We start from the raw sequence: 14,734 nt of genomic DNA, 5'->3' as shown, positions 1-14,734 counted from the left end.
GCTGTGAGACCTTGGAATCTAATAAAACTTTTTTTCCTAACTAAAAAGACTTATGAACTTGATACTCCTAATTTGCTACTGGCCCAGAGGTAATTTAATCAACTGAAAGGTTTTAATGGATTTTGATCTCACAAAGTATTTCTCAACCTTACCTTTCATAGTTTGGGAAGGAAAAGTAGTTTCTGGACTCATTTTATTCCCTTTTCTCTATGTTTTGGAAACTGGCTAGTCCTTTTCTGAGTTCATTTGTTTCTTACAATTTATTGCCAAACCGTCCAGTGGTAACCAAAACACACAACCAACATTTTGCTTTCCAATATAGTCCCCTAGAGCTGCAAGTGCATTGGGAACATGATCTACCTTTCATGTTATTATAGGTCTAAGCAAATGTTTCACCATGCTGTGGAGCACAAATCTCCATCTTTTCAATTTCCAGTACTTCTTCTCCCCACCGGCTATTGGATTCCTAAGGCCAGTAATACACATTTTAGGTTTTCATTAGGGAACTAGCATGCTTTAGGTGCAACTTTAATATTCATCATGATGATTAATTGGTGACAAATAACCCCAAAATTTCAATGGTTCAAAGCAACAGAAGCAAGGAGCAGTTGCTTTTCTATAGACCAGCAATTAACAACTAGAATTTGAAATTAAAGAAAAAATGTGTTTACAACAGCACCAAAAAGAAAAATGAAGCAATTATATGTCTACAATATACATGTGGGATATTTCAGGTTATTGATGAAAGAAACCAATAATATTGAGTAAATGGAAAAGAAAGATATTCCCGTGTCCATGAATTGGAAAATTCAACAAAGTTAAGATGTCAGTTCTTCCCAGTCTGATCTAAAGATTAAGCATAATCCCAATCAAAATCCCTACAAACTTTTTTGTAGGCATAAAAAAATATTCTTAAATTTATGTTGAAAGGCAAAAGGATTAGAAGAGCTTACACAGTTCTAAAATAGAAGAATAAAGTTGGAATACTCTGAAAACCAGATTTATTATAAAGCAACCAGAATCAAAACAGCCTGGTATTGACAAAAAATAGACACATTGACTAGTGGTAGAGAATAGAAAAGCCAAAAGTAGACCCATACAGATAGTTAACTGATTTTTGACAAAAATTCAAAGGCATTTCAGTGGAGATATGATGGTCTTTCCAACAAATAGTGTTGAAATAATTGGATGCTTTTATGCAAAAATATGAGCTTAGTCACTCAGTCATGCCCGACTCTTTGTGACCTCATGGATCATAGCCTCCCCCTAGGCTCCTCTGTCCATGGGATATTCCAGACAAGGACACTGGTGTGGTTTGCCTATTCCTTCTCCAGGGGATCTTCCTGACCCAGGGATAGAACCCAGGTCCCCTGGACTGCAGGCAGATTCTTTACCAACTGAGCTACCAGGGAAGCCCATAATGTAAAATACAATGCTATAAAACTTCTGGAAGAAAAAGTAGGAGAAAATCTGCATGACCTTTTTATTTGGTGATGAATTTTCAGATACAACACCAAAAATACTATTCATGGAAAAAAAAAAACACTTAAAAATAAGTTCTTAAAACTAAAAACTTTTCTCTATGAAAGATACTGTTAAGGATGTAAAGAGACAAGCCACAGGCTGAGAGAAAATATTTGCAAATCACATATTCAATAAAAGACTTGAATCCAGAGTAGACAAAGAACTCAAAAAGCAACAAATTTGTTTCATACTTATGCTACATGTCAATGGGGATTGATAGGGGGTTTGCTAACCATGGTCACTCTTGGAATCAGACTGATGGAGCCTCTGCTGTTATATAAAGCAGAGATAAGTGACAAGTTTCCCCCTGTCAACTGAAAAGAATATGAAGAATCAGACAACTTTTAAGTGTTCTCACTAGTAATTGGAATGCCAGTCTTTCATGGATTAAAGAAAATAACATGACCTGAGATGTGCCCTCAGAAGAAAACTTCCAGGAAAAAAAAAAAAAACAACAACTGGAAATGTTGTTGAATGCTAGTAAATATTCCAAATTGAGTTACTGACATTCACACAGATAGTTGAGAGGTCATTTAGATGATATTTACTGAACACTGTGTAAGTAAAATTAGATATTTAATTGTATAAGGAACTAGTTACTTCCAATCTTTGCAGGAAATTGAAAGTCTAAAGCATTAAAACTTTCATTTTAAAGTGTTGGATTGTAATTTATTCTCTAGGTATACGTCTTAGCAAACTAAAACCTTTAAGAAGACAGAGAAAGATGAAAGAAAACAAATAAGCCTTTTGAAAGTGAGCTTATACAGAAAGGGTCATTAGAAACGAAACAACTTCAGAGGAATGTCTAATAAAGCCATGTAAACCTTGGTGGTTTCCTCCAAGTTTGCTGAATTCTTTGGTTCAATTAGACCTCTCTAGTGAACTTAAAGACAATGCAAACATAAGACCACATGAGGGGCTTCCTGAATCAAAGGAAAACCATCATATTCAAACAAGTTATAGAAGTTCTTATGTTCAAAGAGCTTCATTTGAGAAATAAAAATTAAATACAATTCACTCATTTCCATAGATTTTTTAAAATAAAAAATTAATCTACTATCAAAAACCACTGTCATTTAAATAGGTCAGTACCTCTAAATATTTATGCAAGCTTTGTTGGTCTTACTTCTTTGAGATCTTTCCAAATTTCAGTTAAATTCAGTATAGAAGTAGATAATGAAAACTTTTCTCTTTCAACAAAGAGTATAAACCTATCATTGGAAGAAAATATATTCAGTTCAGTTCAGTTCAGTTCAGACCCTCAGTTGTGTCCAACTCTTTGCAACCCCATGAACCACAGCACGCCAGGTTTCCCTATCCATCATCAACTCCCGGAGTTTACCCAAACTCATGTCCATTGCATCGGTGATGCCATCCAGCCATCTCATCCTCTGTCATCCCCTTCTCCTCCAGCCCTCAATCTTTCCCAGCATCAGGGTCTTTTCAAATGAGTCAGCTCTTCTCATCAGGTGGCCAAAGTATTGGAGTTTCAGCTTCAATATCAGCCCTTCCAATGGACATCCAGGACTGATCTCTTTTAGGATGGACTGGTTGGATCTCCTTGCAGTCCAAGGGACTCTCAAGAGCCTTCTCCAACAACACAGTTCAAAAGCATCAATGCTTCAGCTATCAGCTTTCTTCACAGCCCAACTCTCATATCCATACATGACTATTGGAAAAACAATAGCCTTGACTAGACAGACCTTAGTTGACAAAATAATGTCTCTGCTTATTAATATGCTGTTTAGGTTGGTCGTAACTTTCCTTCAAAGGAGTAAGCGTCTTTTAATTTCATGGCTGCAATCACCATCGGCAGTGATTTTGGAGCCCTCCAAAATAAAGTCAGCCGCTGTCTCCACTGTTTCCCCATCTATTTGCCATGATGTGACAGGATTCGATGCCATGATCTTAGTTTTCTGAATGTTGAGCTTTAAGCCAACTTTTTCACTCTCCTCTTTCACTTTCATCAAGAGGCTTTTTAGTTCTTCTTCACTTTCTGCCATAAGGGTGGTGTCATCTGCATATCTGAGGTTATTGATATTTCTCCTGGCAATATTGATTCCAGCCTGTGCTTCTTCCAGCCCAGTATTTCTCATGATCTACTCTGTATATAAGTTAGATAAGCAGGGTGACAGTATACAGCCTTGACGGACTCCTTCTCCTATTTGGAACCAGTCTGTTGTTCCATGTCCAGTTCTAACTGTTGCTTCCTGACCTGTGTACAGGTTTCTCATGAGGCAGGTCAGGTGGTCTGGTATTTCCATCTCTTTCAGAATTTTCCACAGTTTGTTGTGATCCATACAGTCAAAGGCTTTGGCATAGTCAATAAAACAGAGTCCCTCTCCCACAGAGTCCAAAAGAGTGTTCTATACATCTGTGTCTCTTTTGCTGTCTCGCATACAAGGTTATCGTTACCATCTTTCTAAATTCCACATATATGCATTAGTATACTGTATTGGTGTTTTTCTTTCTGGCTTACTTCACTCTGTATAATAAGCTCCAGTTTCATCCACCTCATTAGAAGTGATTCAAATGTATTCTTTTTAATGGCTGAGTAATACTCCATTGTGTATATGTACCACTGCTTTCTTATCCATTCATCTGCTGATGGACATCTAGGTTGCTTCCATGTCCTGGCTATTATAAACAGTGCTGCAATAAACATTGGGATACACGTGACTCTTTCAATTCTGGTTTCCTCAGTGTGTATGCCCAGCAGTGGGATTGCTGGGTCGTATGGCAGTTCTATTTCCAGTTTTTTAAGGAATCTCCACACTGTTCTCCATAGTGGCTGTACTTATTTGCATTCCCACCAACAGTGTAAGAGGGTTCCCTTTGCTCCACACCCTCTCCAGCATTTATTCCTTGTAGACTTTTGGATCGCAGCCATTCTGACTGACGTGAAATGGTACCTCATAGTGGTTTTGATTTGCATTTTTCTGATAATGAGTGATGTTGAGCATCTTTTCATGTGTTTGTTAGCCATCTGGAGAAGTGTCTATTTAGTTCTTTGGCCCACTTTTTGATTGGGTCGTTTGTTTTTCTGGAATTGAGCTGCAGGAGTTGCTTGTATATTTTTGAGATTAGTTCTTTGTCAGTTGTTTCATTTGCTATTATTTTCTCCCATTCTGAAGACTGTCCTTTCACCTTGCTTATAGTTTCCTTTGTTGTGCAGAAGCTTTTAATTTTAATTAGGTCCCAGTTGTTTATTTTTGCTTTTATTTCTAATATTCTGGGAGGTGGGTCATAGAAGATCCTGCTGTGATTTATGTCGGAGACTGTTTTGCCTATGTTCTTCTCTAGCAGTTTTATACTTTCTGGTCTTACGTTTAGATCTTTAATCCATTTTGAGTTTATTTTCGTGTATGGTGTTAGAAAATGTTCTAGTTTCATTCTTTTACAAGTGGTTGACCAGTTTTCCAAGCACAACTTGTTAAAGAGATTGCCTTTTCTCCATTGTATATTCTTGCTTCCTTTGTCAAAGATAAGGTGTCCATAGGTGTATGGATTTATGTCTGGGCTTTCTATTTTGTTCCATTGATCTATATTTCTGTCTTTGTGCCAGTACCATACTGTCCTGATGACTGTGGCTTTGTAGTAGAGCCTGAAGTCACACAGGTTGATTCCTCCAGTTCCATTCTTCTTTCTCAAGATTGCTTTGGCTATTCGAGGCTTTTGGTATTTCTATACAAATTGTGAAATTATTTGTTCTAGCTCTGTGAAAAATACCATTGGTAGCTTGATAAGGATTGCATTGAATCTATAGATTACTTTGGGTAATATACTCATTTTCACTATATTGATTCTTCCGATCCATGAAGATGGTATATTTCTCCATCTATTAGTGTCCTCTGGTGAAACCAGTGTTTTATAGCTTTCTATATATAGGTCTTTAGTTTCTTTAGGTAGATCTATTCCTAAGTATTTTATTATTTTCATTGCAACGGTGAATGGAATTGTTTCCTTAATTTCTCTTTCTATTTTCTCATTATTAGTGTATAGGAATGCAAGGGATTTCTGTGTGTTGATTTTACATCCTGAAACTTTACTATATTCATTGATTAGCTCTAGTAATTTTCTGGTGGAGTCTTTAGGGTTTTCTATGTAGAGAATCATGTCATCTGCAAACAGTGAGAGTTTTACTCCTTCTTTTCCAATTTGGATTCCTTTTATTTCTTTCTCTGCTCTGATTGCTGTGGCCAAAACTGCCAAAGCTATGTTGAATAGTAGTGGTGAAAGTGGACACCCTTGTCTTGTTCCTGATTTTAGGGGAAATGCTTTCGATTTTCCACCATTGAGGATAATGTTTGCTGTGGGTTTGTCATATATAGCTTTTATTATGTTGAGGTATGTTCCTTCTATTCCTGCTTTCTGAAGAATTTTTATCATAAATGGATATTGAATTTTGTCAAAGGCTTTCTCTGCATCTATTGAGATAATCATATGGCTTTTTTATTTTCAATTTGTTAATGTGGTATATTACATTGATTGATTTTCGGATATTGAAGAATCTTTGCATTCCTGGGATAAAGCCCACTTGTTCATAGTGCATGGTCTTTTGAATGTGTTGTTGGATTCTGATTGCTAGAATTTTGTTAAGGATTTTTGCATCTATGTTCTTCAGTGATATTGGTCTGTAGTTTTCTTTTTTTGTGTGGCATCTTTGTCAGGTTTTGGTATTAGGGTGACGTGGCCTCATAGAATGAGTTTGGAAGTTTACCCTCCTCTGTAATTTTCTGGAAGAGTTTGAGTAGGATAGGTGTTAGCTCTTCTCTAAATTTTTGGTAGAATTCAGCTGTGAAGCCGTCTGGACCTGGGCTTTTGTTTGCTGGAAGATTTCTGATTACAGTTTCAATTTCCGTGCTTGTGATGGGTCTGTTAAGATTTTCTATTTCTTCCTGGTTCAGTTTTGGAAAGTTGTACTTTTCTAAGTATTTGACAATTTCTTCCACGTTGTCCATTTTATTGCCATATCGTTGCTGATAGTAGTCTCTTATGATCCTTTGTATTTCTGTGTTGTCTGTTGTGATATCTCCATTTTCATTTCTAATTTTATTGACTTGATTTTTCTCCCTTTGTTTTTTGATGAGTCTGGCTAATGGCTTGTCAATTTTATTTATCCTTTCAAAGAACCAGCTTTTGGCTTTGTTGATTTTTGCTATGGTCTCTTTTGTTTCTTTTGCATTTATTTCTGCCCTAATTTTCAAGATTTCTTTCCTTCTACTAACCCTGGGGTTCTTCATTTCTTCCTTTTCTAGTTGCTTTAGGTGTAGAGTTAGGTTATTTATTTGACTTTTTTCTTGTTTCTTGAGGTATGCCTGTATTGCTATGAACCTTCCCCTTAGGACAGCTTTTACAGTATCCCACAGGTTTGGGGTTGTTGTGTTTTCATTTTCATTCGTTTCTATGCATATGTTGATTTCTTTTTTGATTTCTCCTGTGATTTGTTGGTTATTCAGCAGCGTGTTGTTCAGCCTCCGTATGTTGGAATTTTTAATAGTTCTTCTCCTGTAATTGAGATCTAATCTTACTGCATTGTGGTCAGAAAAGATGCTTGGAATGATTTCAATTTTTTTGAATTTACCAAGGCTAGATTTATGGCCCAGGATATAATCTATCCTGGAGAAGGTTCTGTGTGCGCTTGAGAAAAAGGTGAAGTTCATTGTTTTGGGTTGAATTGTCTTATTGATATCAATTAGGTCTAACTGGTCTATTTTCTCATTTAAAGTTTGTGTTTCCTTGTTAATTTTCTGTTTAGTTGATCTATCCATAGGTGTGAGTGGGGTAGTAATGTCTCCTACTATTATTGTGTTATTGTTAATTTCCTCTCTCATACTTTTTAGCATTTGTGTTACATAATGTGGTGCTCCTATGTTGGGTGCATATATATTTATAATTGTTATCTCTTCTTCTGGGAGTGATCCTTTGATCATTATGTAGTGTCCTTCTTTGTCTCTTTTCACAGCCTTTGTTTTAAAGTCTATTTTATCTGATATGAGTATTGCTACTCTTGCTTTCTTTTGGTCTCTATTTGCATGGAATATCTTTTTCCAGCCTTTCACTTTCAGTCTGGTTGTGTCCCTGTTTTGAGGTGGGTCTCTTGTAGACAACATATGTAGGGGTCTTGTTTTTGTATCCATTCAACCAGTCTATGTCTTTTGGTTGGGGCATTCAACCCATTTACATTTAAGGTAATTATTGATAAGTATGATCCCGTTGCCATTTACTTTATTGTTTACCATATACTTTATTTATTTCGAGTTTATACACTGTTTTTGTGTCTCCTGTCTAGAGAATATCCTTTAGCATTTATTGGAGAGCTGGTTTGGTGGTGCTGAATTCTCTTAGCTTTTGCTTGTCTGTGAAGCTTTTGATTTCTCCTTCATATTTGAATGAGATCCTTGCTGTGTACAGTAATCTAGGCTGTAGGTTATTTTCTTTCATCACTTTCAGTATGTCTTGCCATTCCCTCCTGGCCTGAAGAGTTTCTGTTGAAAGATCAGCTGTTATCCTTATGGGAATCCCCTTGTGTGTTATTTGTTGTTCTTCCCTTGCTGCTTTTAATATTTGTTCTTTGGGTTTGATCTTTGTTAATTTGATGAATATGTGTCTTGGGGTGTTTCACCTTGGGTTTATCCTGTTAGGGACTCTCTGGGTTTCTTGGACTTGGTTGATTATTTCCTTCCCCATTTTAGGGAAGTTTTCAACTATTATCTCCTCAAGTATTTTCTCATGGTCTTTCTTTTTTTCTTCTTCATCTGGGACTCCTATCATTTGAATATTGTGGCCTTTAATGTTGTCCTGGATGTCTCTGAGATTGTCCTCATTTCTTTTAATTCGTTTTTCTTTTTTCCCCTCTGATTCATTAATTTCTACCATTCTATCTTCTATTTCACTAATCCTATCTTCTGCTTCTGTTATTCTACTATTTGTTGCCTCCAAAGTGTTTTTGATCTCATTTATTCCATTATTCATTATATATTGACTTTTTTATTTCTTCTAGGCCCTTGTTAAACCTTTCTTGCATCTTCTCAATCCTTGTCTCCAGGCTATTTATCTGTGATTCCATTTTGATTTCAAGGTTTTGGATCATTTTCACTATCATTATTCAGAATTCTTTTTCAGGTAGATTCCCTAACTCTTCCTCTTTGGTTTGGTGGGCATTTATCCTGTTCCTTTACCTGCTGGGTATTCCTCTGTCTCTTCATCTTGTTTATATTGCTGAGTTTGGGGTGGCCTTTCTGTATTGTGGCAGTTTGTGGAATTTTCTTTATTGTGGAATTTCCTCACTGTTGGTGAGGTTGTACGGAGGCCTTGTCAAAGTTTCTTCATTAGGGAAGCTTGTGTCGGTGTTCTGGTGGGTGTAGCTGGATTCTTTCTCTCTGGAGTGCAATGAAGTGTCCAGTAATGAGTTATGAGATGTCAATGGGTTTGGAGTAACTTAGGGCAGCCTGTATATTGAAGCTCAGAGCTGTGTTCCTGTGTTGCTGGAGAATTTGCATGGTATATCTTGCTCTGGAACTTATTGGCCCTTGTGTGGTGCTTGGTTTCAGTGTAGGTATGGAGGCGTTTGATGAGCTGCTGTCGATTAATGTTCCCTGGAGTCAGGAGTTCTCTGGTGTTCTCAGGATTTGGACTTAGGCCTCCCGCTTCTGGTTTTCAGTCTTATTTTTACAGTAGTCTCAAGACTTCTCTTTCTATACAGCACCATTGATAAAACCTCTAGGCTAAAGATGAAAAGTTTCTCCACAGTGAGGGACACCCAGAGAGGTTCACAGAGTTATGTGGAGAAGAAAAGAGGGAGGAGGGAGTTAAAGGTGACCCGAACGAGATGAGGTGGAATCAAAAGAGGAGAGAGGAAGTTAGCCAGTTATCACTTCCTTATGTGCGCTCCACAGTCTGAACCGCTCAGAGATGTTCACGGAGTTATACAGAGAAGAGAAGAGGGAGGAAAGAGACAGAGGTGGCCAGGAGGATAAAAGGGGTGAATGAAAAGGAGAGACAGATCCAGCCAGTAATCAGTTCCCTAAGTGTTCTCCACGGTCTGGAACACACAGAGATTCACAGAGTTGGGTAGGGTAGAGAAGGGGGAGAGAAGAGACAGAGGCGACCTGGAGGAGAAAAGGTAGAGTCCAAAGGGGGCAGAGGAATCAAGCCAGTAATCTCGTTCCCAAGTAACAATGGGTACTGAAGATTGGGTTCTTAAAGGTACAAAATTGATGACAAGTACCAAAAAGTGAAGATTAAAAATCTAGAGTAGAGGTTGGATTTTCAAAAATACAATATTAAAGAAAAGAAGGAGAAGAAGAAGAAAAAACAAAGTCACAAAAATTATAAAAAAAATATGTATATGAAGTTTGCCTTAAAAAATAGGGTCTTTTTTTTTTTTTGCAAAGTAATAGTATGTTATAAAAACGAAAATTAGAGGAGTAATAGAGGACTTAAAATTTTTTTTAATTAAAAAGTAAAGAATGATAGTAAAAACAATAAAATTATATCTAGGGCTTTCTCTGGTGCTATTGTGGGCAGTGTGAGGTCAGTTCATTTTCAGATAGTTCCTTGGTCCAGCTTATATATCTCAAGATCTATAGGCCCCTTCCTATGTAGTCGGTAATAACGACAGGGTTTTAATCTATTGCACCTGTCACTTCCAAGGCGGTTCCGTTTTAACTTCTGTTTGCTATTTTAACTTCTTCTGTTTGCTGGTCTCTTCAGTGTCTGATTTTTGCCCTGACACAAGGGGGCGGTGGTGGACACTTTTTTAGGCTCACTTGTTCAGTCGCGCTGCGGGGAGGGAGGGACGCTGCAAACAAATAACACTGGCGTGTGCTCATAGTGTCTCAGCCACACTGGGCCTGCCCCGCTCACGGCTCGTGTGCCCTCCCTTCCCACACTGCTCAGGCTCTAGTTTGCTCTGCCAGGAACCGTCGGAGGCCTGCCCTGGGCTGCATGCACCTCCCAGGTCTAAGCCATTCAGGTTCAGGCACTCGGGTAGTCCTCAGAGGCGCAGACTCGGTTGGGCCTGAGTTTTATGCCCTTCCCAGGTCCGAGCAGCTCAGTGTAGGTGATGAGGTGTTTGGTGAGCGCGGTTGCTGCAACTTATTGCCTCCCCTGTCCCTGCCGCTCGGTTTTCTGGGTGTACACCCAGTGCACATTCTCAGGCAGATGTTGACTGTCCAGAAGCCCAAGAAGTCTTAGTTAGCAAAGAAGCCTGCTTGCAGTTTGGTAGATAATGTCTCTCTAGGGCAGCGATTGCCCCCTCTGGCTCTGCTGCCTGTCACAGGAGGGGGATGTTCTGCAGCTGGCTGGTTTTGTTCAGTCCTTTGGTCTGTGCGCAGGCCTGGCAGTTTCTTAGGTTAGGGCTTTTTGCATGGTATCCTGCAGTCTGGTTTGCTAGCCCACATTAGTTCCCTCAGATTGCCCTCGGGGCATTCAGGCCCGGTCCTACTCTTAAGCAATGCAGCCCGCATCTCCCTGCCCAGCCCCCACTTGCTAGTGGTGGGTGCAGGCATCTGCGCTGCTTCTCCACTAGGGCAGTTACCGTTGGGCTTGTAATCTGTGGGTTTTAATTATTTATTTATTTTTCCTCCCTGTTATGTTGCCCTCGCACCCTACTCCGGTACTCCTGCCTGGAGAGTCCTGTGGATGGAGGAGCCTGGAGAGCTGCAGTTCATGGGGTTGCTGAGGGTCAGACATGACTGAGCGACTTCACTTTCACTTTTCACTTTCATGCATTGGAGAAGGAAATGGCAACCCACTCCAGTGTTCTTGCCTGGAGAATGCCAGGGACGGGGGAGCCTGGTGGGCTGCTGTCTACGGGGTTGCACAGAGTCGGACATGACTGAGGTGACTTAGCAGTAGCAGTGCTTGCAAGGCTCGCCACAAACTCTGCAGTGAGAGTGTTTCCTGTTGTTTGAAAACTTCTCTCTTTTTTTTTAAGACTCCCTTCCCTGGATGGAGCTCTGTCCCTACCTCTTTTGTCTCTTTTTCTGTCTTTTATATTTTTTCCTACCTCCTTTGGAAGACAATGGGCTCCTTTTCTGGGTACCTGATGTTCTCTGCCAGCATTCAGAAGTTGTTTTGTGGGTTTTACTCAGCGTTTAAACGTTCTTTTGATGAATTTGTGGGGGAGAAAGTGGTCTCCCCGTTCTATTCCTCTACCATCTTAGGGCCGCCCACAACAAATCAACTTCTAAAACACTTTAGGAATGCTTTCTCTCCAGGCCTTTTTCTTTTGATACTAATTAATTAATCTATGGCTGTGCTGGGCCTTCTCTCTAGTTGCAGCAAGGGGGCTGCTCTCTAGTGTGGTGCCTGGGCTTCTCATTGTGGTGTCTTCTCTTGTCGGGGAACAGGGGCTCTGGGGCATGCAGGCTTCAATAGTTGTGGCACGTGGGCTCAGTAGTTGCAGATCCTGGGCTCTAGAGCATGGATCCAATATTTCTGGTGCATAGTCTTAGTTGCTCTATGGCATGTGAGATCTTTCTGGATTAGGGATTGAACCCATGTCTCCTGCCTTGGCAAGTAGATTCTTTACCATGAGCCAGAGAAGCCCATTCAGGTCTTGATATTATGTCAATTGGCATTGTTATTCTCTTAATTGTCATCCTTTTACTCAAACTATGATCCATTCGGCAATGCATTTTTCACCTATTTGCATGCATCCAAGAATCTTAGAAAGCGGTGATATCTTCCTTTGAGTTTATAGGGTATTGACTATATTCTTCAAATTTAGAATGGTCTGATTAGAGCATCTGTCAGGCCAAATTGGTGACTTTAATATCAACTGTGTAAAAATCAAAATTCTTGTCTGTTGGCAAATATCTTTTGAAGGATTGTGGGCACAATTTAGTAACTTTATTCCCTGCTCAGTTCTGATTATCTGCTGGTTTCAAAATTGACTTTGTCTTAGTATTCTTTCTCATCTTCTTCCATAGATATATAATCATAGTATAGCTACGGTAACATTCAAGATTTTTTTTTTTTTGAGTAACATATTCTATGGGAAAACTAGTTGCAAAGTAATTTCTCAAAAGATTGTTCTTTTGTACTTATACTTTCCACCTACCAGATAAATATGGTTTCCTTTTATCCCAGTAAGAGGAGATAAGGTAAATTTTCATCCATTTTATTTTGTACACACACGGTAAGTTGCTTCAGTCATGTCCAATTCTTTGCGACCCTATGGACTGTAGCCCACCAGGCTTCTGTGTCCATGGGATTTCCCAGGCAAGAATACTGGAGTGGGTTACCATTTCCTCTTCCAGGGCATCTTCCTGTTCCAGGGATCAACGCTGCATCTTTTATGTCTCCTGCATTGGCAGGTGGGTTCTTTATCACTATCACCACCTGAAAGTCAGAGGAAGAAAAGTGAGGCTTCTACTAGAGTTGGTAATCTTTGGGCAAAATCTCTTCTTACACATTGATACCTCTGCTGTCTATTTAAGCAACCATGCTACAATTTGTGATCCCAACCCTCTCCTGCCTCAGGGATCCAGAAGCAGCCATCCTTAGGCTGGCTACTAACCTTAACCATGGACTACTGACATAGTGTAAGTGTACTAATCCAATCAGGTTCCCTCTTAAAACTCTAAATCAGACTATGGAAATGATTTACCAACTAAGAAAAGGGGCTAAACTTGAAAAAATGCTATGCATGTGGGCAGAGCACATACAAAGATGAAACTAAAATGATGAGAAATCAGAGCAAACTGGTGGTGAGAAATGCATTCAGAGAAAAATCTGTAGCTCATGAGAGAAACAAGTTGTTGCCAAGATTCCCTGTGTCCTTAACACCATTCTGAATCCTAGTAGAGTCCTTCCCTTTGCGTCTCTAACAACTTCAAGGAGTTTATTTTTTGACAACAGTATGTATAAATCATTGTGTAAGGGATACTATGCCTCGGTATGGACAGCAGATAGTGTGAACCAGTTACACTAGTTTTTGCTATCTGGAGGAAATGAAGACCAAGAACAAATTTCATAATGACGAATTATTTAGCACAGAATGTATTAGACTTTTTGCAATGGCTTAGAAATAAAATGGTTTATCATATGGGAGATTTATGTTTGCTAAGGAAAGTATAAATAAATGCCATAGCAAAGCTCACCCACAAAAAATATGTTTGGTTTATTTTTGAATGATAGCTTTATACATAGCATGCATCTATAATTGTTTACTTTACCTAAAGAAAATTGAGGTCAAGCTGGAATGTATTAGTTGGCTGTTTCATGTAATAAATTGTCACTAACTTAATGACTTAAAACAATGTGCATTTATTAGTTCAGGTTTTTCAGATACAGTTCGATCTGGTGTGTCTGGTAGCAGATTGTCACAATGCTGACATCAAGATGTTGGCTGGTTGAGTTCTTACCTGGAGGCTCAGTGGAAATATTACTTCCAGTTCATTCTTGGCCCTTGCAATTGGAGGTGTTGATGTCTTCATTCCCTTGCCATCAACAGAGAAATACTCTCAGTCCTAGAGGTCACTCACATTCTTTTTCAAGTGGCCTCTTCCATCTTCAGACAAACAGTGGTGTGCAGATCATTCTTGGATTTTGGATCTCTGACTTCCTCTTCTGTAATTAGCTTCAGAAAATTGTTATTTATTATTTTTTTTAACTTGGCCACACCACACAGCTTGTGGGATCTTAGTTTCCCAGTGATGGACTGGACCCTCTCCCTCAGCAGAGAAATCACAGAGTTCTAACCATTGGACTGGCACACAATCCCTGGAAAATTCTAGGCTTGTAAAAGATCCTTGTGATTAGATCAAGCTTACCTCAATAATCTCTATTAAAGTCTAGGTGGCTCAGTCATAAAGAATCAGCCCGAAAGCCGGAGACGTTTGATTGTGGGTTGGGAGTATCCCCTGTAGAAGGAAATGGCAACCCACTCCAGTACTCTTGTCTGGAAAATCCCATGGATTGAGGAGCCTGGTGGGCTATATTGCAACCATATGGGCCATATGGTTGCAAACAGTCAGACATGGTGATCAACTAATGATTTTTACTTACGGATTCAAGAAGAAAGTACAAGAAATTCTCAATCTATACATTCTTATTTAACTGTTAAGGAAATTGTGATCCAGAAAGACTGTGATTTTCCCAAGATGATACAGTCATTTGATGGCAGAACTGAGACTACAGTTTCTATCTCTGATCTCAGAAGTTTGTTTCTTCTGCTACCCTTATGAGAACTGACACCCTC

General features: G+C 39.1%; 1 pseudogene; it reads right to left on the bottom strand.

Annotated features, from left to right (window-relative positions):
• The window catches only part of LOC102282520 (ribonuclease P protein subunit p38-like), a 33,721-nt pseudogene extending 25,318 nt beyond the window's left edge, over positions 1 to 8,403 (bottom strand).
• Between the last annotated feature and the right edge of the window lie 6,331 nt (positions 8,404 to 14,734).

Source organism: Bos mutus, chromosome 2, assembly GCF_027580195.1.
Source record: "Bos mutus isolate GX-2022 chromosome 2, NWIPB_WYAK_1.1, whole genome shotgun sequence".
NCBI classification, from domain to species: domain Eukaryota; kingdom Metazoa; phylum Chordata; class Mammalia; order Artiodactyla; family Bovidae; genus Bos; species Bos mutus.
Note: the sequence above shows the minus strand (reverse complement) of the source record. Positions and strands in the feature narration are given on the sequence as shown.